Here is a 23,319-nt window from a genome sequence, read left to right as displayed (position 1 = left end):
TCTGAACTCTAGAAGAAACACATTGTGAAGGCTGGAACATGGGGGAAAAAAAGAAATTGGCTTCGCTGTGATTTAGATACTGAGGATTTTTCATTATAATCTGAAAAACATTGAAATTAAAATTTAATGACAGAATGACAGCATTTTACCCATTCAGTGTCTTAATGTGAAAGATACCACAATCAGCATGCCCCGTAAAAGAGGGGAAACCGACTTTTTTACAATGTGTGGGTGATAGGAGAGGAGATATTCCCATGGATGGGTAAGAGGCAGAACGATGATTTAGAAAGGTCTGGATCCCACTACTACCTATCTGGGTGATGTTGAGGAGGTTATTTAACTTCTCTAAACCTCAGTGTTCTAAACTGTAAACTAGAAACAATAATGTTCCTGACCTCATACTGTTGTAAGGCTTACATGACACAATGCAACAAAGAAGATACTCAACACAGGGTCTGGCATTACTAATCATTACTGGCAGGAACTATTGGAATGAAGCCATCACCTATGAGTACGCAGGCCTTAAATTTAAAGCCGATCTTGACAACGATATTCTGTGTGAACTCAGAACAATTTTCTTCCCTTTCCTTTGTCTCAGCATCTTCCCTTAGGTGTTACTGGGATAATAGAGATGCAATGGTTTTTTTGTTTGTTTGTTTCCAATTTGTGTGAAATTAAAATGAAATCTGGAGGAAAGGACTTTGTCCTAGGAGCAGGTGTCTTTATTTGGTTCTTATTCTGCACTACACAGATAACTTCCTGACAATAGGGAAATTACAAACCTATGGCTTTAGCACTAACTCAGACAGATGGGAGAAGGGGCCCATGAATGGACACATTGGAGACAGGCTCTCTGGGCCCCAGGAAGGGAAAGCCGTGCTGAACCAACAGTCAAGGGTGGGCTGGCACAGAATTTCTCAGCCACCGTGCCCACCCACACTGCACAAGGGGGGTGGCCTCAAATGGATTAGAGTCACACTTCCAGATTAACTGAACCTTTCCCAAATCCTTTCCGCCCCCCGCCCCCACCAACCCGTCCAAGTCCGAGCTGTTTGTCTGTTGGTCCAGATGCCATATACTTTTTTAACGTGAGCTGCAGAGTGAAAAAGATAGGAAAGCCCCTCATGTGAGGTGAGGCCGGGACTAAGATCAAGCAAGGGCGGCCTGTGCTTCAGGCGGAAGATTTAAAGGGTGCCAAAAACTCAGTAATCGAGATAAATAATACTTCAATGCCAAGTCTTAAAAATTAATGCATAAAACCCTACGATGAACAAAATGTCATTTTAAATAAAGATAGGATCACAGATTCAGAAGCACCAGGCATGGGCAGGGCTGGGTCTGACCTGGGGCTGTGTCTACACCAGGAGGGAATCCAGTGCAGACAGAGTCAGCTGGGTCTCTGGGGGCCCCAGTGGAGATGCCCATAAATGTGCCTTACCCCCCAAAGCTTTGTCCCTATCATTGCTTTGTACTGGACACATTTAAACCTCTAAACAGACATCCGGGGAGATAATTTGAGAAGTAAGCTCCAAACTGCTCTGGGTTCAGGGTTCATTCAAAGTTGGCAAAATTTTGCTTTTAAGTTCAAAGGAAAACGCCGCTTATCAAAGAGCTCAAGAGATTTCTCGAACCCAAACCTAGTATTTACCTTGCAATATTTTGATGAATGAGGGGTAAATGATTCCAAAATACACAGATTAAATTTCCTAAGAATATACAGTTTTGGAAAATGAAAGGGAAATGGTGCTTTGAGCAAAATGCATTTTGGGCTGTGCTGTACCCCAAATATTTAAAATACACTGCAAGGCTTGCCAAACCCCAAGTGCTTCTGGGCTCACATAGCCTAGCTCTCTGCTTGAGAATACCTTTCCACCATCGTTTTCCCCAAGCAGCTCTGCTCACGACAGGAAGTCTGTAACTCAATTTTCTCTTCTGTAAATACAAGCATCACCAAAAGTATAGGTCTGACATCCACACCAGAAGGCAAGAAAAAAAAAGGCAAATACAATCCTTGTCATCCACACAGGATTATCACACAATTAGGCAAGTAGATGCCAGGTGCTGACCTTGGGGGGCTCTCTCTGATTAAACAAACAGCACCAATTCTCATGTAATGTTACACTCCATCACAAGGCCTTGGGAAAATAGCAACGTTGTCACTGGGCTCATGAGTCCTAACTGAAATCTAAATACACAGATGAACCCATGAGTGCTGGTCTGTTCAAATTTAGATACAATCTCCAAGTGCTCTTCTGAATAGGGGTGTGCAGCACTGTGGCTGGGGGACCAACGCAAATGAACCACATTGTGATGAAAGCCAAAAAGTGGTCTTTGGGGAAAATGTCTTATTACATATACGTGACCACCTTCCTCATTCTCCTAAAGCAGAATTAGAAATGGGTATCAAACAGATAAAAATTGAGTTCCTGAGTCAGAGAACTCAAAGCAGCCACTGAGCATTGGAGACACGCAGTTCTCAGGTTTGCAAATGGGTTAGCAGGGCAGACTTGAGGGGGTCCTTTCCTGGGTTTGTTTTCTTCGCTCATTGTCGTGAGAAGCCAGGCACATTTCTTCAACCTTGGAAGGGACGAAGGAGTCCTATTCATTGGGGTTTGTGAATCAACAAAGAGGAATGGCATTTAATATTTAAATATGTCTCATGTAGCCATTAAAAACCTTTTACGAGTGTTAAGCCATTATTAAAGCAAGATGGGCTCTAGGTCATGGACCCTTTCGTGGCACTCCCACAGTGCTAATGAGACAAATGATATATCTTCACAGGATGATGGCTGCCTCCAGCACTGAATTCAGCTTGCCTACAGTAGTTAAAATTCTAAAGGAAAAAAAAATTACCATTAGAATAATCTTACCCCAGGAACTTTTTCCTTCTCATTGTCTGAACAAAAAAACATAGTTTCTAACTCAATTAATGATAGTTTTTTCTCTCTCTCTTTCTCTCTCTCTCTCTCTCTCTCTCTCTCTCTCTCTCTGTGTGTGTATGTGTGTGTGTGTGTATTTAAAGAGGTTGAGTAGGGAATACAGACCAAAGATGATCAAATATATGTATATTAATTGCATACATATATGTCTGTTATCCAATAGACCACATGAGTTACGTCCCTAAAAGTTATTTACCATCTTTTGTTTACTGGTGGCATTATGTTCCACTCCAACCTAACGTATCCACTCTTTCCACAGCAATTGAAGGAGTGACAGAAGGAAAGAAAAATGATGGCAAAAGCCTGGAAAGCCAATAAAAGATGAGAACAGTGCATCAGAAAAATATGCAAGTGAGCACCGATACTGTACATTTTACATAGCAACTTTTTTGGGAAGACTTACCTTACTAATGAGGGATACCCTAAGATTGCCAAAATCAAAGCTTTATTATAACCCATTTGCCAAACCGTATCCTACAGAAAGAAGCAATCACACAAAAGAACAGTATGATATTTATACATGTTAATGCTCCCAAGTGAACATCTTTCACTCTATCCCAAAGAGGAAGAGATGTACATTCAGCTGCCATCAGAACATGGAATTCCCCACCAACAGTAATTTAATGGCAACCATCACACCATCAGAATGAAACGAAAATGTCTTGTGGTTTCCAGAGCATATATTAAGCAAAAAACTTCATCATAGACTATTTTTATGTCACGTATAACAACTTACTAGGTCCAAAAAGCATTTATTAAAATGAAATAATAAAGGATTACATAATATAGACCTCTGATATTGATGGTATCTGATTTTTTTTTAATGAACACTGACAAGGGAGAGAACAATCTCCAGTGGTTTTCTAATTACATCCTAATGTCAAGGATTTAGAAGAAATTTTCACAATTGTCAGGTGGTAGGAGGAGGGCATCAATTACATAGGATATCTTTCAGTTAGCTTATCTTAGTTGCTGTGGTACTATTAATTAGAGTGCTGCAAATTCAACTAAAGTTCATCAAACTTCGCTGATGTTTCCAAGATCCGTGTGGTTATAAGGGACAAAGATGGCTCATTCAAAGTGCCCCAAAATAAGAGGCAGGGGTGAACTGAAATTGGAAGCAGAATGTAGTCAGGAATTGAGGTGTCTTTGCAGTGTATCTGTCTGTCTTCTTCCCTTTCTCTCAGGGAATGCATGGACCCCCATTCAAACCTACTCAGGGTATCGCTGCCTTATTCTCCCCATTCTCTTGCTCCTCATCCCTATAACTTCAGCCTGTAATTGCTGCCCTGGCTCCAAGTCTACCTCATGGTGTTTCAATTCAGTTCCCAAAGCTAACCTGCTCAGGCTCTGAATTACCTCCATTCTAAATTCCAAGAGATCAGAGACAGAATGATTCCTCCTTTGCACCCAGACACCTCTGCTGGAGGGGTGATAGGCCATCGCTGGGTCATATGTGCCCCATTAACCCAATCTGATCTTGTCGGGTCATGGAGTCACTGATTCAGCAGAGCCTCAGCTGTGAGGGGAGACAGCCATGCACAGCTCACAACACTGAGGACAAGAAAATGGCAAAACTACACCGGTGCGCTGCTGCCGCCAAGGAGAAGGAGACACAGATGGGTGACTGCCACTGTGCTTCCAACTAATGGGAGACTATTTCCACTTCAATCTGGAAATAATTCAAAGGCAAAAGTCTTCTCCCTGGCATTTTTCTTTTCTTTTTTTTTTCTTTTTTTGGCTAAAAGGAAAAAATCTGAGACTATAAGAGTGCACATAAAAAAAGAAGGCATTCCCTGTTAATAAGTAATTAGAGGCAAGCATTTTATAGACTAAAGTGGGTGAAGCAAGGTATTTTTGAAAACAAAATTAGTTAAAACTAAACAACAATAACAATAATAAAACTGTACGTCAAATAAAGGTGGAGAATATACTCTCAGAGCCCTGATACATGCAAATGATCATGCCAGAATAGCCTACAAAAGAGTAAGGGTGACACTTGGAAGAGGGACAGCAGCCAGTAGAGGACCCAAGAGAAGAGATACAATGTAAAGAAGATGTTGCTGCTATTAGTATCTGTTATTATTTTTAGAATCTATGTTAATGTAATTTCTTAGCTATCCTTGGTCTGTGTTTTCAACAATCCTTAGTGAGGAGGGAATTAGAAAGGAATGTCCAAACTGGTGTTCTTGTTGACCATTTGTTACCCATAATTATACTTACATTAACTGATGTATAATAAACTATATACAATTTTTAATCCACAGTAGAATTTAAACATGCATCTCTCTTGTTCATTTACTCTGGAAATAGATACTTCTGTCATTGCTCATCCTAAGAGGTTTTAAGAAATAGGAAAACTGCACAGCAAGGCAGTCTGGAGTATTTTCTTTCAAAATGTTGTTTTTAAGCAATTGCCTAATCACTTATTATCTTCTCAGCCATCTCTCCAACTGTTTCAAGGAAAGAAACAAAAAGACCGGCAATCTTCTAGTTTACAACTCAATTTTCAATCCACCATAGAAAGAGAAGGGAGTGAGTCACCCAGACTTATTCTAACAGAAAACACTTTAACCTATTGCTCTTTTTTGTAAGGACTTAGAAGTTGTATCCAGGATAAAGTAATTCAAAAATTCTCAAAATCTCCCTTTATATCACTGGAAACTAAGCTCTAGAAGGGCAGTGAGAGAGCATGCCTGAATTGTTCCCCCAGTGCCTAGTACACTGTTGGCCCAAGATAATAACTCAATTAGTATTTGTTGAATGATTCAATTAATTAATTGATAGTAGGCAGGAAGGGAGGAAAGGACAAAGGGAGGTAAGAGTCTCTAATAACATCTTTAGAGGATTTTCCTCCCATCTTGTTAGATATTGTTATACTGGCAGAATCCAAATTTGGACACTTCACGGAGCACAGCTGTTAGATCATGCTGAATGATAGTCCAAGACCTTTTAAGTTACCTGAATCTTAAAGAGCAAAACTCAAGAATGGCAGTCTTCCCTGTCTTCGACTAAGCCAGTGAGCAGTTTGGGGGTTCTAGAGTCATTGTCAAATGCATGTGAGTTTTTGAGTCAATGCTTTGGAATTTATTAGGTTAATATTCAGATTATAGCTTGATATAGCATCAGGCATTTTAGAAATGAACAAAAATGATGTTGATTATGATTGATGACCCTGACCATATTCTCGTTACTATTTGTAGTTTCATCATTTCACTGCCTATTAGCTCATATCAATGTCTGGTTATAAAAGTGTTCCTAATGTTTACAGTGAGAGGCCTTAGTGATTACAGCCATATAAATGTGTGAATAATTGAGAGGTTATGCTGTAGTACACGCCTCATCAAGCTTCCTTTTCAAGTCTCAAGAACATATTTAAAGCTCAACACTAGACTTCAATTATGCTTGAATTACCAGCAAGGAAAAAAAAAGGCTACATTAACAAAGCTGTCAAAAAACCCTTCCGCTTTAAATTTACTTGGACAACTGGACAATGGAAATAGTTCACTCATTTAAGGGTTGACCTCCTCGGGTAAAGATTCCACTACATTTAAAAGAAAAAGAAGAAAAAAAGAGCCTTGAAATTTACTGAGTTTCTTTCTTGGTCCTCAAGAAGATAGATGGAAAGTCAATCTTGACAAAAGGATTGTAAAATTGACTAGATTGCCAAATTTATATTGCAGATTCAGTACAATTGATATAGAGAGAAGTGAAATGTTTATATATGCATGATCCAACAAGATCATATTACAGTGGTCTCAATAAATTACAAAGTACTCAGCAATAAAATAATGTGGTGCAGTGCGTACTACCCAAAGACTACAATTAAGCACCAACTAACTTTGCTTTGACTCCATAAGAGAAGGTTCTGTAGTTTGGAACTGAAACTAACCCAACACATGCAAAAGAGTTCTACCCTTTTCCACAAATAAAGATACATTTCATACAGTGCTATTTTAAAGGATACTTAAAGTTTCAGGGATAACTCCAAATTGTTCTAATGTGAAAAAATGTGGTAAGATTTTAAAAATAATAACCACCAAAATTCAAAGACTTTTTAAAATTCTAATCCATGTTTATTTTCAATATACGTAAATGAATTTTGCAATCTATACAATCGTCCAAGTGGAGATAATCTTGGATTACTCCTCTAATGTTAGGGCTTTTATTTTAAACTGTCCACAGATAAACTTGAGAAATTCCTTACCCTGAATCCCATATTTATGTAAAATAATCCTTGTCACTCAAAATAGAATAGATTCTTATTGCCTTGGAATCACCTTATTGAGTGATTCCTGTTTTAAAACACCTCTCAATTTCTTTGAAGTTCTTAGCACCTTACCTTAGATGAAGGTAGCATAAAACACGAAACGTTAGTATCTTAGTGTTGTGAGGAGCCTTCAAGGCCAATTCATCCTATTCTCTCCTTATAAAGAGGAAGAAACAAAGGTTCAGAGAGTTCAGTGACTCAGCCAGGGCCATGTACAACAACGCAGTGGCAAAGGATGGACCACAGTCCAGTTCTCTGACTCTTACAGTGATTTTCTTTCCCTATGGTGTCCTCTACCAATACCAGATGTTACTCAGCAGCCATCACCATTTTTCCCTCCCATGCAAACTCTACTGGAGAAATGTAGTGATTCAACTCAGAAAGTATTTATTGTGTACTTATCCTATGGCACTTGAGAAGGTAAGGTGGGCAGGTACAAGGTTCACTAAGGTTTGGGTCTCTGTCCTTGAGGAGGAAAACATGTTCCCAGATGACTATTAGCCACAGTTTGATAACCTCACAGAAGAGCCACCATGGAAATAGTTCTGGGAAGGCCCGGGAGCTCAGGGGGAGTTGCACCAGGTTAAAGACATCAGAGTGCTTTGAGAAGTAGGTGGCATTTGGGAGTGGATGAAGAAGACATGGCAGGTGGCTTGGTATTCATTCTGGAGAATTAGTTTATGCTGCTAAACTAGGTCAACTTTAACCACTAAAACATATCATCTAAAAATGTGGTAGGTTGTATCTCACATCAGTGGATGGGTCAAAATGTTACTACAGACTGAACCGATAAGCCTGAAGAACACTGAATACACATTTTGTCTAAATTATTTATATAAATAAATCTGTCCCCAACATAATGCTTTCATTTTATAGTAGGGCATGAAGGGCAAGTATTATTTCATTTGTGTTATGGATAAAAAATGATGATCAGAGAAATTGAAGACTTTCCCACAGACACATGGCTGACAATTGGCAGAACTGAGGCTAAAACCCGTTCCTCCTTACTCCCTGCATTTTCGATGCCCCCTGGTTGTTTTTACAAGTTCACTGCTTTCAGATCCATTTTTATGAGCATTGAGTAAGATGGGGGGAGGGTAAATACAAGGTCACAAACTTTCAGAATACCACTGCAAAACCAATCTTGATACATCAGATACAGCTGTTACACACTGTGGACTCACTCAAACCCACTATCAAAACTGTGATCAGCAGCCTAGTGTTATCAGGCAGTGTCCTCTAGATACAATCCATCAGGCATTGCATATACATTCACCATCTTTCCTAAGAAAACTAGAAACACCTGGATCATGTTAGGTCACTTCTGAGTTTCTACAGCTGGATTTTATGCTTCTCCCCTCTTAAGGAGTTGACAATCTGGAAAAATCTTGATATTCAGCCAAGAAAACAAGAGCCTTTTATTTTGAACATGGACATTTCTATATTTGCTGGCGAAAGAGTGAAGTGGAGAGAGTGAGTTGGAATTTATTCCTTATGGTGGATAAATAAAAGCGTGGGCAATGAGAAAGATGGGTCACAACCTTCTAGTACAGATATATTAAGCAAGAAAAACCACCTCATTTTCCTCCTAAATAATCCTCTTCAGCATAACAATAGCCTCAGTCAGTAGTGCCCAGTGGAGAGTAACTTCAGGCCGCCTGTGTTTCCACAGAACCATCTGTGTGTGGGTCCAGGCAGCTGGGCCTCTGCTCAGCTCTGCTCTGCTGTTCCTCCACCCTCTCTCAAAGAGACACTTGAAAATCTCTTTCCTCCAAGCAAAGGGCAGGGGGCCAGGGGCGGGGTGGCTCTGCTTACTCTGTAGCACACTACTTCTCTGGTTGAAAAGCTTCTGATGTAAAATTAGTCACCAATTTAGCGACTTTTTTCCATGAGTCTAAACTCTGGCTTTCTAAATGTAATGTGTAGATGTAAAATATCCAGACCATGGGAAGAGCTACAGTTTCCATGACATGAACTCTGAAACCAGCAGAGTTCAGAGTAAATTTGACATTAACCAAACTCTGCTTCTCTTCCCAGGCTGTGAGCTGAAAAGTCATCAAGCCGAAAACAAGAAAAGGAGGCTCCCTACCCAAGGGAACATGAAATACTCTGTGATGGTGTGAAACAAGGGCCCTTTGGCTTTTTGCCTACTGCAAGAACAGGCCAAGGTGTACGCGTAGGAGGGTGGTAAACGCCACTTTGCAATTTACCAATTATGAAATATGTACATCACCCAGCAGGGAGAATGCCAAGGCGAGAGGGAAAATTCCACATGCTGCATCATTTCCTTGACCAAATTGGAATTATTTACACATATATTTATTTCCCATCAATGTATGACTCAGTGCTTGTGTGCAACTAGAGATATGAGGGCACGTGTGTCTCTTGTTAAAAGGTCTCTTCCATATGGGCAGTCCCAGTCATACATCTGACCTTCTCTGATCAGATGCCGTTCCTTTAAACAGTTTCACCACACTCACCTGCTCACTTCTGTCCAGACATCGGCCATTAAAAGCAGGTTGCCATGCTCCAGCTTAAGTATTGCAATTGTCCAAAATTTCTTCTATTGCTCCTGATCTTGTACCTGATCTGGTTTCACCTAGCTCCGGACTCTCGACTTTGTTTCCCTCGGCCAACTTGAAGGCACCTCCTTGTCGATAATGGCAGCACTTGTGTGTGCTAGTGTTAATCTTCCGTGCTTCCCAAGGACAACAGATCCTAATCATCCTTTGACTTGTTCCACTCTTAGACACTCAGATTTTAACTTCCTCCTCCCCCTATCCAGCTCTGGTCCTTGGGACCCAAACTGCAATCCTGACCTGTCAAGGCCCAGTCCCCTAGGAATTGGGGGTGTGGTGGCACATATCATCTGTTACTCTATTGTGGGTCAGCTTATTACATTATTAAGGAGTCTCACGTCATGAGATTAAGCAGAAAGAGTACCCTCCTTAAGTAGGAGTGTCAGAGGAAATAAGGAAACATTAATGAATACTAGTTTAAAAAAATGCTAAAAAAAAAAAAAAGTAGCAGTAAGGAGCATTCCTATCTCCTCATTGTCAATAGCCAAAAGCTGTGATAAGTCTATCCCCGTGCAGAAAACTCTGCTGTTTTTCATAAGAGATATTTTAAGTATTATCTACCTTCCATGATATAATACTAGCAATATCAAAATCATAATATTTCAGAGAGACATTCCAAATACTGTCATTGCCAAGCCACAAACAAATAAAGCGTTAGGAGAACCTAAATAACATGCTCATAAATTTTGCATGGAAGCTGAGAGATATGCGAGAGTTGCTCCCGTTCAATCAGACAAAGCATTGTACAAGAGGATGTGTTGTTAGAATCCTCAAAAAATAACAATGAAGCAATTTAGAAAGCCTGGCAAAGGAAGAGATCCAAAGGATAAGACACCCCAAACACAGAATTAGAGTTGAGGAGGGCACATGGCTGGAGAGAGAGGATGTTGTGGAGGAAGACATATAATGGGAAAGAAGAGAAAATAATAGTAGCTACTTACTGCTCATTATCCATAAAAATCCCAAGGTTTAGAAAGGATGGGTATTGTTCTGGACCAAGGTTATGCTACCTCCCTACTTTGGTTTTCTATTGCTCATGACCCTTCAGGAGGCTTGCCCTGTACTAAAGTACAGTCTAGTAGGCCACAAGGAGAGGTTTTGATCTTTCTTGGAAGAAGATTCATCTCTGTCTTCATGGTGACAATCTGCGTCCTAGGCCAGCAGGGCCTCCTGCAGCAGCCATTCCTGGAATCTGAGATCATTATGGACATGACCGAAAGCGTCTTTCCTCCCAACTCACACCTGAGAGTCTCCTGACTTTTGCAAAAGGCTTTGTTTTAGTCACTGTGGTATGAGTTACCATGAGATCCTCTTGGAGCTCACGAAGGCTGGTTAGTAGGGCCCCTGGCTTGCTACTACCTGCCATGTGTCCTGTAGGCTGTGGCTCACATTACAGAGGCAGCTGCCATCTTGGGTCCAGCCTTCCACAGTGGCTGTGGGAGAACCAGCTGGTCAAGAGTGCAAAGGAGTCATAGGGCAAACTTTTGCCCGTGGGAGATAGAAGATTATGGACAAATCCTTCTCTCTCCCTTCTCAGAGGCAAACTGTTCTGAGACAAGATAATTCCTGTGATTTCTCTGAAAATGGCCTGAAAGATGAAGTGATCCACAGCACTGGCGACAAAACTGTGGCTAGCTTGGGAATGTACCTCTTTGTATTTGCTCTATGCTGCCTCCCTCATTTCCCTTCACTACTGTTTCTCTGGGATGACACTTCCATTAAAGTGGTAACACATAATTTGCCTCAGGTTCTATTTTCCAAGCTAACAATAGGCTGAGATAAGTAACATCCCAAATGCTGTACAACTTGTAAGTGACAGAGCTAAAATTTGAACCCAAGCCAAGTTCAACTATGATACATGGGTAAATAGAGACCCAAGTAATGATATAGACAAAAGAAAGAGTCAGACTCTAATGAAAAAACAATGGTAGGCCTGTCTGAATCTCTAAACAAGAAATGAGTAGAGCAAAGCTGGAAGAACAAGTGCCACATTCTGTAATTCTGTCTGTCTGCATCAAGAGAAAAATTAAAGCTACCGTGTCTTCTGCCTCCCATGTTTTCATCACAAGAAGCTGTATTTCAGTTATTGGTGGTCTTGGTTTATCCCAGGAGAAGAAATTGTCTAATGCAGATAACAGAAATTGCACTCTGTTTTAATTTCCTTCTAGTGCACTATCTCTAAAATGGGTACAAAAACGTCATTGGTTACTTCACAAGAAACTGTTTACACTAGCTCTTTGATTTGAAGACAAAGACTTCAATATAAGGATCTTGACTACAAAACATGAATTACCACAATTTTTGTATCTGTTATTGCACTTGTTATATTTTCAATCTATATGGATTTTTAAAGAACATTTAAGTAAAAAAAAAAAAAACCTCTTTATGAGCAATAACAATAGAACACTCTGGAAAAGTCCATCATCTTTAACAAAGAGATGTGATTTTTAAGACGTATATATTTTGATTTCTTGTACTGCCTTTATGAGCTTTAGATTTTTATATTAAGTACTGATATTCCAGTAATGAAGAAAAGATTTCCAAAGTATGTTTTTCAGCTCTACTTCATAGATTTAGATATAATTTTCTTCAGTAGCGGAAGATGGGCCACCCATCACCAAATAATTCTGCTCTGGGTTTTCTTCTAGCAAACTGTGCATCTTCTCCCTGTAGTACTATTAAACAGATGACACAGTAATTTCCTGGGACTGTACCAATCGTTCCAGCTCATCTCCTTGAATTCTCATTCTAGTCTCTACAACATGTCTGGGTTCAGGCAGTAGCATCATTGTCTTATTGATCCTCTTGCATACACCCCTCCCCCACTTCCTTCATTCCATTAAGGACAATTCATCAGCAAAGGTCACAGAGGAGTGTCGTTGTCCAAATAAAAATACCATGAGCATTAGAGAACACCAAAAATATCTAAACTCTGTCTTCTGGAAACCTTAACCACCAATGTCTAGAATCAACAAGCCTGTATTAAAATCTTCCTTTTCCTGTAAATATACGCAAATGAATAACTTTAAGGAAAAAATATTAAATTGAATCCATTTGAAATTTCTAGCTTCGTGAAGTCTGGGTTCCACACCAGTTGACCTTCAAATCTTCAAGGCAGTACCAGGAGAGCTGAGGTGGTCTGTTAGTAAAACTAGTCAAATGAGGTATTCAGAGGTATCATTCAGGTAAATTTCATAGCTTTAATCTGCCATGACTTTTGCTGTAAAATTTTATACGGTTGCAATAGAGATTAAGGGCAGCTTTGGATAGGAAAAGAAGTCACTTGTCCAAGTCCAAGAGGTTGGCCAGGAGGTAGGTATGGAAGTAGAAAGTGTCATCCAACTCTGTGCCTTGAGTGAGATGCTGGCTATGAGTACTTCAGTGACTGAAAAAATGTCTGAGAGCATCATGTCATTTTCAGACTTGTGAGGCCACCTTCTCTCCCAGCTCATATGCCAACAGCAGATAGGTCCCCAAACTATGGACCTTCATAAGCTCCATCACCCCATGATTGGGACAACACTGCTTATAGAGGACTACTTGTCCATCAAAGAACTCTTATTTTCCTCATGAAAGAATCACTACTGCTTGAGATAATAGAATCAAAAGGATTTTGGCTTTCAAAAAAGAACTTGATAATACAAAAATAGATTTTAAGAAAAAAATATAAACCTTTGTTTGGCCTACTTTTAAAAAATGGTTAATTGTGGTTTTTTTTTAAATTTGTTTGTTTGTTTTTACTTTGACTTCAATGGTTTCTTGGAATATAGTCAAGCCATTTCAACACATGCCATCCAAAGTGTACAGACCAAAATACTTTCAGAGAAATCCGAGGCGGGGAGATTATCCATTTGATCACTGTTTGAAGGAGAGTCACCACTTTGTTCCTCCTATGAAACCAGCTTTTGTACTGTGGTTGTTACTGAAGTTAAGAGGGGGGATCAGGAAGAAATGAACTGTGTGGCCTTTGAAGCAACACTAAGTGATGGGAAAATAATCTATTTTTTGTTGAAATTTTAGATTTAAGATGTAGGAGAACCATAAGTCAAGCAGTCAAAGACCCCTTCTCCCAAAGAAAACGCTATCCTACTGAGGGTCCAGGGGGAGTGACACCTACAAAGCCCATCCATCTCTATGTGGTATAAAAGGAGAAATTCAGTGACTTCCCATGATTCCTTTCTCTCAAGTCTGTAATTAGGGAAACACCAACACGGTTAAAAAGAAGGACAAAGTGGGGGGAGGGGAGAAGTCTTATTGCTAAAAATGACCAATCTTTCCTAGTGAGCTCTCACAATGCTCAACCTCTTTATGATTTTTCTGACCGCTGATTTTTTTTTCCATTTTCAAACGGCTTTATGTTGTGCTCCACTTTGAATGGCAAAACTTAATAGGAATGTTGGCAAAAAAGAATGCATTCAGAAGAAAGGAGAAGAAGGCAAATATTTTTGGAAAATGTTACAACAGTGAAGGGACTGGTAAGAGTGTCATGAAAGGAATCATTGAGGTTAGAAAAGAGATTTAGCTGAGAGAAGACTATATGGGATAGCACTTCTATGTGGAAGAGAAAAAAGATTTAACTTCATGTAACACCTCAAGACAGAACTAAGAGTAAGATTCACCATAATAGGAAGAAGATTTTAGATTATTTTAAGAAAAAAAATAAAATTGTCTAACATTAGAACATGCTGCGTAAATAAGAAGTGAGCTTTTCAATACTGGAAATATTTTCATAGAAACTAGATGACTCCTTGTCAGGGATGTTGCTAAAAGAATGTCTCCTTGGAATAATAATTGAACAATATTCCCAACTAAAATATTCCCTAAGTACGAATCAGCACTTGTAATAATATTAAAGTTTTTCAAAATAAAAAATTTAGCACCAAGTCAACAAAGTTACACAAACTGCCTTTAAAGTAGACTTAGTCACTTATTTATCCATTCATCAAATAATTCTTTGGGCCCCTAGCATATGTCTGTATGATTTTAGTCACTGTGGTACAGGGATGGAAGAGCAGAGGACGGCACTGCCTTTATGGCACTTGAATTCTTATGGGGTACCACACAATAAACATTTTTACAAACAATACATAAGGTAATTTTAGACAGTAATAAATTCTATTAAAAAGTAAAGTAATACGATAGAGAGTGAAGGAGGGTATCTACTTTAGCGAGGGTGAATAGGGAATTCCTCCCTTGGAAAATGTCATTTGAGTTTAAGACCTGAATAAAGAGCAAAAGCTGGCCATGCTAAGATCTGGGGAAAGTGAGGTTTAGGTAAGGGGAAGGACAAGTGGAAGGGCTCCTGAGGCAGAAAGGATCTTGATCCTGAAACAGAATGAAGGCCAACTGTCCTTGTGATGTGGGGTCAGAGAGAAAGGCACAATCCTTGTCATGTAGGACTGTGTAGACCATGGTAATGCATTTGGATTTTACTCCTATTGCAGTAGAAAACTACCAGAAAATGATAAGTGGGGGAGTGATACAACCTGATATACTTTTTTAAATTACTCTGGCTATTGTGTAGAAAATGGCTGTCAGGGGTCATGGGTGAAAGCAGGAAGTTTAGTTAGGAATCTATCACAGTGGTCTAGGTGAGAACTAATGAGGGCTTAGGAGATAGTATAATTCAATTGGCATGTTGACTATTCTTTAGACATTTAGACATACCACAGTCTGAATGCTATTCAAATCAAAAGTGATTTAACAGTGTGTGTATATACATTTATATCTATATGAACATGTCCATGTATATATACATTAAACCTTAAGGATAGTATGAGGCCTGACAATTAAGTTCCTGAACTTTTTGCAACAATGTTGCTAACCTATTTTGATACCAGAGAGATTATTCATTATGAATTTGTACCAACTGGACAAACAGTTAACCAAGTTTACTATTTGGAAGTGCTAAAAAGGCTGCATGAAAAAGTTAGACGACCTGAACTTTTTGCCAACAATTCATGGCTCTTGCATCACGACAATGCACCAGCTCACACAGTACTGTCTGAAGGCATTTTTAGCCAGTAAACAAATAACTGTATTGGAACACCCTCCCTACTCACTTGATCTGGCCCCCAATGACTTCTTTCTTTATGCAAAGATAAAGGAAATATTGAAACAAAAACATTTTGATGACATTCAGGACATAAAGGGTGATATGACAACAGCTCTGATGGCCATTCCAGGAAAAGTCCCAAAATTGCTTTGAAGGGTGGACTAGATGCTGGCATCGGTGCATAGCTTCCCAAGGGGAGTACTTCGAAGGTGACCATAATGATATGCAGCAATGAAGTATGTAGCACTTTACCTAGGATGAGTTCACGAACTTCATTGTCAGACCTCATACACATAATTTTTAAAACTGAGAACAGAACTTAAATAGACTCAATCTTTGATATTTCAAATATTCAAATTGATGGAGAATTTAACAAAAAAATAAATATGTATGTTCTTATTTTATTTGCCTCAAAAACACTCAGTTTTCCAAGGAAAGTAAAAAAAAAACCCATTGTGTCTATTATATAATTAGATCTAAATGATAATGAAATTGGTGTTTGACACCTACTGGGATGAACTTCCTTCTCCAGCAATGAGAAGACAACAGGGGAACAAACCACAGACTAAATCTGGAGATCTTCTCATGGTCTGTCACAGAGCCACACAGAACAATTAACAAGAGATAGGCTCCTCCAGGTTTGTTCAACAGAGGAGAAAGGAAAAAAAGCTAACTTGCTAGTATTTAGTCTCATTGTTCTGTATTTTACTTTGGGAGAAAATATGCAGCTGTTTGGAAACTGCAGGTGATATGAACCATTCGAACCAATATTTAAGCACTGGTTTTATGTGCAGATGGATAAGCCATCAATCACTTAGCTCTAGGTGGAAAATCTTTGCTTAAGTCATCAGTGCTCCCAAGTGTAAGCCTACCTGTGTTAAGCAGGGGGAATTCTGTTTTTCTACTGTGATTTGATATTGAGAAATAATATGAACAGGTAAGTGTTATAACAGCACTAGAAACTCCTGTTATTTCTAACAAATGAGGATGACTGGGCTCAATGAGCTGGACTCTGGCTCATGGTCAGTATGTGTGATGACCAGGGTAATGTGGCAAAACCCAGATCACGCAGAGGTTGCTGAGCAAGAAAGCAGAGTAGTTGAAACAAACAATAGGGAAAGAGGGGAACTGGGAGAGAACGAAACCAATGAGATATAAAGACTAGCCAGCTCCCAAATTTTCAAAATTATTCCTTGACTGTATTTTTCAATTAATTTCAATGTGACAGCTAACCCCGGGAGAGTTTCCTTTCCTAAAAACCCTGTGCTCACATGTATCTATTGTACCCAGAGTGGTCCTGACGCTTGTGTCTTGAAAATTCCTTCCCTCCCTTTCCATTGTTAAAACTCTAAGGATGACTGTTACCATTTGATGTCTACTGAGTGATTTCAACTTGGGAGCTATTCAAAATACCCCTTCCTTATTCCTCTTTCCTCTCACCCTTGTGGCACAGAAGCCTTGGTGTGGCCCCACCCACTCTTTTCCTGTTCACATTTTTCCGTTTCTTCCAACAAACAGTTGGGAATTCTAGTCAATAGTAAGGGCGGCAGTGCAATCACAGGAAAGGACAGCTCTAACACAGAAACACTCACCCATGTTATGACTAATTCCTACGTGATTATTCCTCAGTGTTTGGGAAAGACATTGTCATAAGGAGGAAATACTCACGTGTATATACACACGCCTATAATAAATGTGTGCATGTGTAGACATGTCTAATACACATATGTTCTAAAAAGAATTGGGATGAAAAGCCACAAATTCACGATGGCTATCAACATAATCGTCACTTAAACTGGGTTTATAATCCAATTCAGCTATGAACAATAATCATAGGCTAGCAATACAGTACAGTGGTGAAGAGCAGAATCTTTAGACCCAGACGATCTTCATTCAGACCTCGCTTCACTACTAATCAACCTGCTGTGTGAATTTGAGTAAGCCGGTTAAACTCCCTGTGCCTCAGTTTCCCCATTTGGGGTGACAATATTACTTATAAGTTTTTTAATGAAGTTTGAATGAGTTAATATATGAAAATGCTTAAAACAGTTCATAGTACATAGTAATCACTTTGTGTTTGCTACCATAATCATCACCATCATTATCATCATAGTTTTCACTGTCATGAACTTATGACTTTCCAAAATGAAGAAACAAATGAAGAAATAAAATAGTATGCTGGTATTAGCTTATTTCTTATTATAATAAGAAATACTCATCTACAAAGATTTCTCTGCATTCAGCTCAATTAAAAACCATTTATTCTGTTAATGCTTTGCAGTGTTTACTATGCGCTAAGTACTGTTTATGTACCAGGTGTTGGGACGGTCACAAACAAGACAGACAAGGTCTCTAGTCTCATGCAGCTTACGTCCAAGGGGGCTGGGCACTACGTGTGGTTCAAGTGTGCCAAAACTGTTTCAAAACAGATTCCATTTGAAAGAAGAGAAGCCACAGTTTTCTCTGTCCACAGGCAAAATGTTAATGCGTTATCCTTTAGCGCTTTATCCTGATTGTGGCATTTCTACACAAACACATCACTTCTGCTTTATAAGCCATCACATGTATTAGTGATTTTCCCCCCATTGGTCTGCTTCCTTTACAAGGTGCCTGGTCAGGAGAGAGTACCATTAGGGCCCTTTACCCTAGATGGTGACACCTTGACTATGAAAGACAAGAAAATGTGAACAGTATGTATGAGCCTTGTTGAAAAAAATTCAAGAGCAGGTATCTCAGTCATTTCAGGCTGCTATAACAGAATATCATAGACTGGGTGACTTATAAACAACAGAAATTTATTTTTCACCATTCTGGAGGCTGGGAAGTCCAAGATCAAGGTGCCAACAGATTTGGTGTCTGGTGAGGACCAACCTCCTGGGTCATAGACATCTGTCTTCTCACTGTTTTCACAGTGGTGAGAGAGCTCTCTGGGGTCTTTTTATAAGGGCAGTAATCTCATTCATGACTCCACCCTCATAACCTAATCACTCCCAAAGTCCACACCTCCTAACACTGTCACATCGGAGGTTAGGATCTCAAAGTATGAATTTTGGGGAGACAGAAACATTCAGTCCATAACAGCAGGTTCTTTTCAAACACAGAAAGAAGAAAATGAAAAAATCAAGCTCTATAATAATTTGACTTTCACTGATAAATCTTAGCTCACACTACACACAGAAAAGGCTGACCCTGGCAAAAAGATCTCACACCAACTTGCATGTGCATGGGTTTGACACATCATGATATCGAAACTCAGAGTAAGTTTAGGACACGTAACAAAAGTTCAGTGGTCTGGGTTCTAACGTAGGCAATCTAAAGTGGGAAAGTCATCAAACTTCACAGAACCTCATCCTCTTCTGTAAAACGGGACAAGAGTTCCTACCTTGTTTATCTCATAGGTAAGACTCCAAGAAGAGAGCGTTATAGAATATAGAGCACAAGTAATGTTGTTGACGCTGGGGCATGAACCATGTAGTAGAGGTGACCTACACAGGACCTTATGAGTCAGGGTTCAAGCAGAGAAGCAACACCCGTAGGGATTTGTTCCAGGGACTTGGCTTTGTGCAATTGTGGGAGCTGGCTAAACAGTCTCTGTAAGGCTGTTGTCTCCACATCTGATGCTCAAGATTGATGTCTACAGAGCAGACAGGAAGAAGATAGCTGTAAAGTAAAAGATATCAAGGGCAGGATGGAAGCCAGAGGCACAAGCTGGGATTCCTCAGGCATAGACAAAAACCTGTATCTGACCTTGGTGACAGACAGAAGCTGGACCCTTCGTCACAGTGCTAACCACATGCACACCTGGCCCAGGAGTCAGAGAACCTGAAGCAGGGTCCAGGGAAAGTAGAGCAGTGACAGGGTCAGTTTCACACGAATCACACGGTGACTCAGCAGGTCAGCAACAACGTGTGTGAGCTGTAAGATGGCTGTTGCTTCCCTTCCCCTCTAAACCTCCCAAGGATTTTTCTTGTGGTTCCTATGTCACCAGCAATGTACAAGAAAGTGAATTCTGAGAAATGTAGTTCAGACAAGCCAAGCGGACACACCAAAAAATCATAAACAAATACCATGATTATGATTGGGAAATTGACATAGCAATTTTCACGTTCTTATTCATACAAATGTCACTAAGTTCTAAAGTACTGGTACTGCAGCAGTTAAGAGCAAGAACTTTAGAGTCCTCCCGACCCAAGTTCAAATCCGAAGTTTACCACTTTCTTGTTTTGTAACATTGAGCAAGCAGATTATTTAACTCTCTGTGCCTGGGTTTCCTCATCTGTAAAATTGGGATTATAATGCCTGCCTCATTGGTCAGATAAAAGAATAAGGAAGATGATACAGGCAAAATGCTAGAATAGAGCTTGTTATGTAACCAGTACTCTGGAAGTCATAACTGTTGTTATTCTAATGATCACTTGCCATGCCCTCTTAAGAGCTAACTACATTAGAATCAAATATCTGACGAGATTCCCAGGGATCTCTTTCCCCCGGTAAGCCACAGTGTATGCTTAAGGAAAGTGCAAAAGAAGTGTTCTAATATTCTTGAGGCAAATAAGAATGGAACCAATTTATACATCAAATCATAGAGTCTGACTCTTTTCATATTTTCCCAGCTGCTGGAGATATTTGCTGAAAGAACATTGGTATTTTGAAGCATTATACTTCCAAGTTGACTTGCATAGTGGATTCATCAGAAAAAAAGCATTTAATAGGCAAGCCAAATTATGTTGGACAATATATGCCAAGAAATAGAGTTATGAGTATGGACTTACATTCTGGGTACAAAGTGCCTGGGTTCAAATTCTGGCTCCATTGTTTATTGTGCTTAGGCAAGTTATGTAAATTCTCTACCTCATATTCTACATCTGTAAGATGGAAACAATACTAGCACCTATGTCGTAGAGTCACTGTGAAAATTAATGAGTTAAAGTACGTAAAATTCTTAGAATAGTAAGCATAGCAACCAACAGGTAAGGGCTTGCTATCATCCTCATGATCTTCTTCATTGCCATCACTCACAGATCTCTCATCTTCTTTCAGCCAGGAATCAGAACCTGTACCCTCAGACCTAGCCACACCCAATAGAAAGCACACAAGCAAGCAAAGAAAATTTGACTTTCATCCAAGGACCAGCACTCAACTCTCTAACACCTGTACTCCTTCTTATGATCTACCTGCTCCTTTTGCCGAGGTAGCCTTCTCTGGACTTGACTTCTCACTTGCTCAGACCTGGGGAATTGATTAGCTCTTCATTTTTAGCGGGATTTCAAGAGCTTTTTCTTGGCCAGCTGTATCAACCTCCCACTTATACTGCAGAGTACATTAGAAAGGACTTCCATGACAGCCTTGCGCCTAAAGAGAACTGGTGAAATAATTTTCTATTACTTGTTTTCACAAGTCTAAATGCTGGACTGTTTCACAATCTCATTGTCCTGAAGAGAATGTAATTCTTTAAGCTCATTGCTCACCCATTGGAAAGCATCGGGTGATTGAAAACTGAGCCCTGTTGCTCTATAAAGACCACAGCTTTTCTCAAATGTTTGCTTTTCCACTCTTGCACCTGCACTTCACCATAATAATAAAGCCTGAAGAAGTTTAAATAGAGATGTGTCTAATTCAGAACACAGACGCTTAAGGAAAGATTTCTGTTTTTAAAAGAGATGCCTATAAATGATTTAGCAAATTTGAGCATATAACCTGTCCAAAGTGCTAGCACACTTTGCTTTAAGCAGCCAATTTTGCAGGCCACGCTGTGGTTTTCTTGTTCCTTCTGTGAGCTGTGGCTGCCATTTCCTCATGGCCCAACCCTCATTGATGCATGAACCAGGGATGTATTTCTCATTTGTGCATAAAAGTGGTTTCCTTGAATTATGAGCCCCAAAGTTCCAAGACGCTTACAGTCTGGGTGGCCACACAGGTATAAGTGCATAAAAGTCTGTTCTTAGCATGGCTCAAGGGGTGAACGTATTCACTTCAAACAACTCATCTCTCTGGGAACATGCTACATGGCACTCCTTCAGGGAAAGGCATATTTGTGGTCATAATGTACGACAGCAGTGGTACGAGGAGACACACACCAAGAGAAACTAAGAAACCAAAGAGCCAAATAAATCCAGCTCTTTATAGGATAGGATCCTTTAGTTCCCCTCCTCTCCTCTGAAACATCTTAGCTCCTTGGAATTCAACAGAAATGCCAAAGGAAAGTTATGTCTGTGAACCCAACCATAAGCCCAACAGCAGAACTTACAATCTAGATTTTCAAAAAGAATAAAAAATAAATTTCCAAAGATTTTTTTTATAACATGTAATTTCTTTTTTTTTAATTTATTGGGGTGACAATTGTTAGTGAAATTACATAGATTTCAGGTGTACAATTCTGTATTACATCATCTATAAATCCCATTGTGTGTTCACCACCCAGAGTCAGTTCTCCTTCTGTCACCACATATTTGATTCCCCTTACCCTCAACTCCCTCCCCCCACCCGCCTTACCCTCTGGTAACCACTAAACTATTGTCTGTGTCTATGAGTTTTTGTTTCTCATTTGTTTGTCTTGTTCTTTTGTTGTTTTGGGTTTATATACCACATATCAGTGAAATCATAGGTTTCTCTGCTTTTTCTGTCTAACTTATTTCGCTTAGAATTATACTCTCAAGATCCATCCATGTTGTCACAAATGTTCCTATATCATCTTTTCTTACTGCCGAATACTATTCCATTGTGTGTATATACAACAACTTCTTTATCCATTCATCTATCGAAGGACATTTTGGTTGTTTCCATGTCTTGGCCACCGTAAACAAAGCTGGATGAACATTGGAGCACAGGTGTCTGTATGTATAAATGTTTTCAGATTTTTTTGGTAGATACCCAGGAGAGGGATTGCTGGATCATATGTAATTCTATTTGTAGTGTTTTGAGGAACCTCCACACTGCCTTCCATAGTGGCTGCACCAGTCTGCATTCCCACCAACAGTGTATCAGGGTTCCTTTTTCTCCACAGCCTCTCCAACACTTGTTACTATTTGTCTTGTTGATGAAAGCCATTCTGACTGGGGTGAAGTGATATCTCATTGTGGTTTTTATTTGCATTTCTCTGATGATTAGTGATGTTGAGCATTTTTTCATATGTCTATTTGCCATTTGTATATCCTCTTTGGAGAAATGTCTCTTCAGGTCCTCTGCCCATTTTTCAATTGGGTTGTTTGTTTTTTCCAAAGATTTTTTTTTTTTTTTTTTGAAAAGGGATCTCTTAACTTCTGGTTAATTGCATGAAATAAAAGCTACCTCTAGAGGGGAAAGACCTCATCCTTTTCAGACTCAGAGAAGAAAGGCTCTCACTGGCCATGGGGGTGTTGCTGGAGAAGCATGTGTGCATCAGAAGCTGAGCGTGGAGAAGCGCGAGTCAGCCCAGCCCACAGCACACCCCAGGCCTCTCCCAGAAACTGAGGACCACTGCCACCACATGACTCACCT

Source organism: Rhinolophus hipposideros (genome assembly GCF_964194185.1).
Source record: "Rhinolophus hipposideros genome assembly, chromosome: 5".
NCBI lineage: Eukaryota > Metazoa > Chordata > Mammalia > Chiroptera > Rhinolophidae > Rhinolophus > Rhinolophus hipposideros.
The sequence above is the reverse complement of the archived record's forward strand: the minus strand, read 5'-3'. Positions refer to the sequence as shown.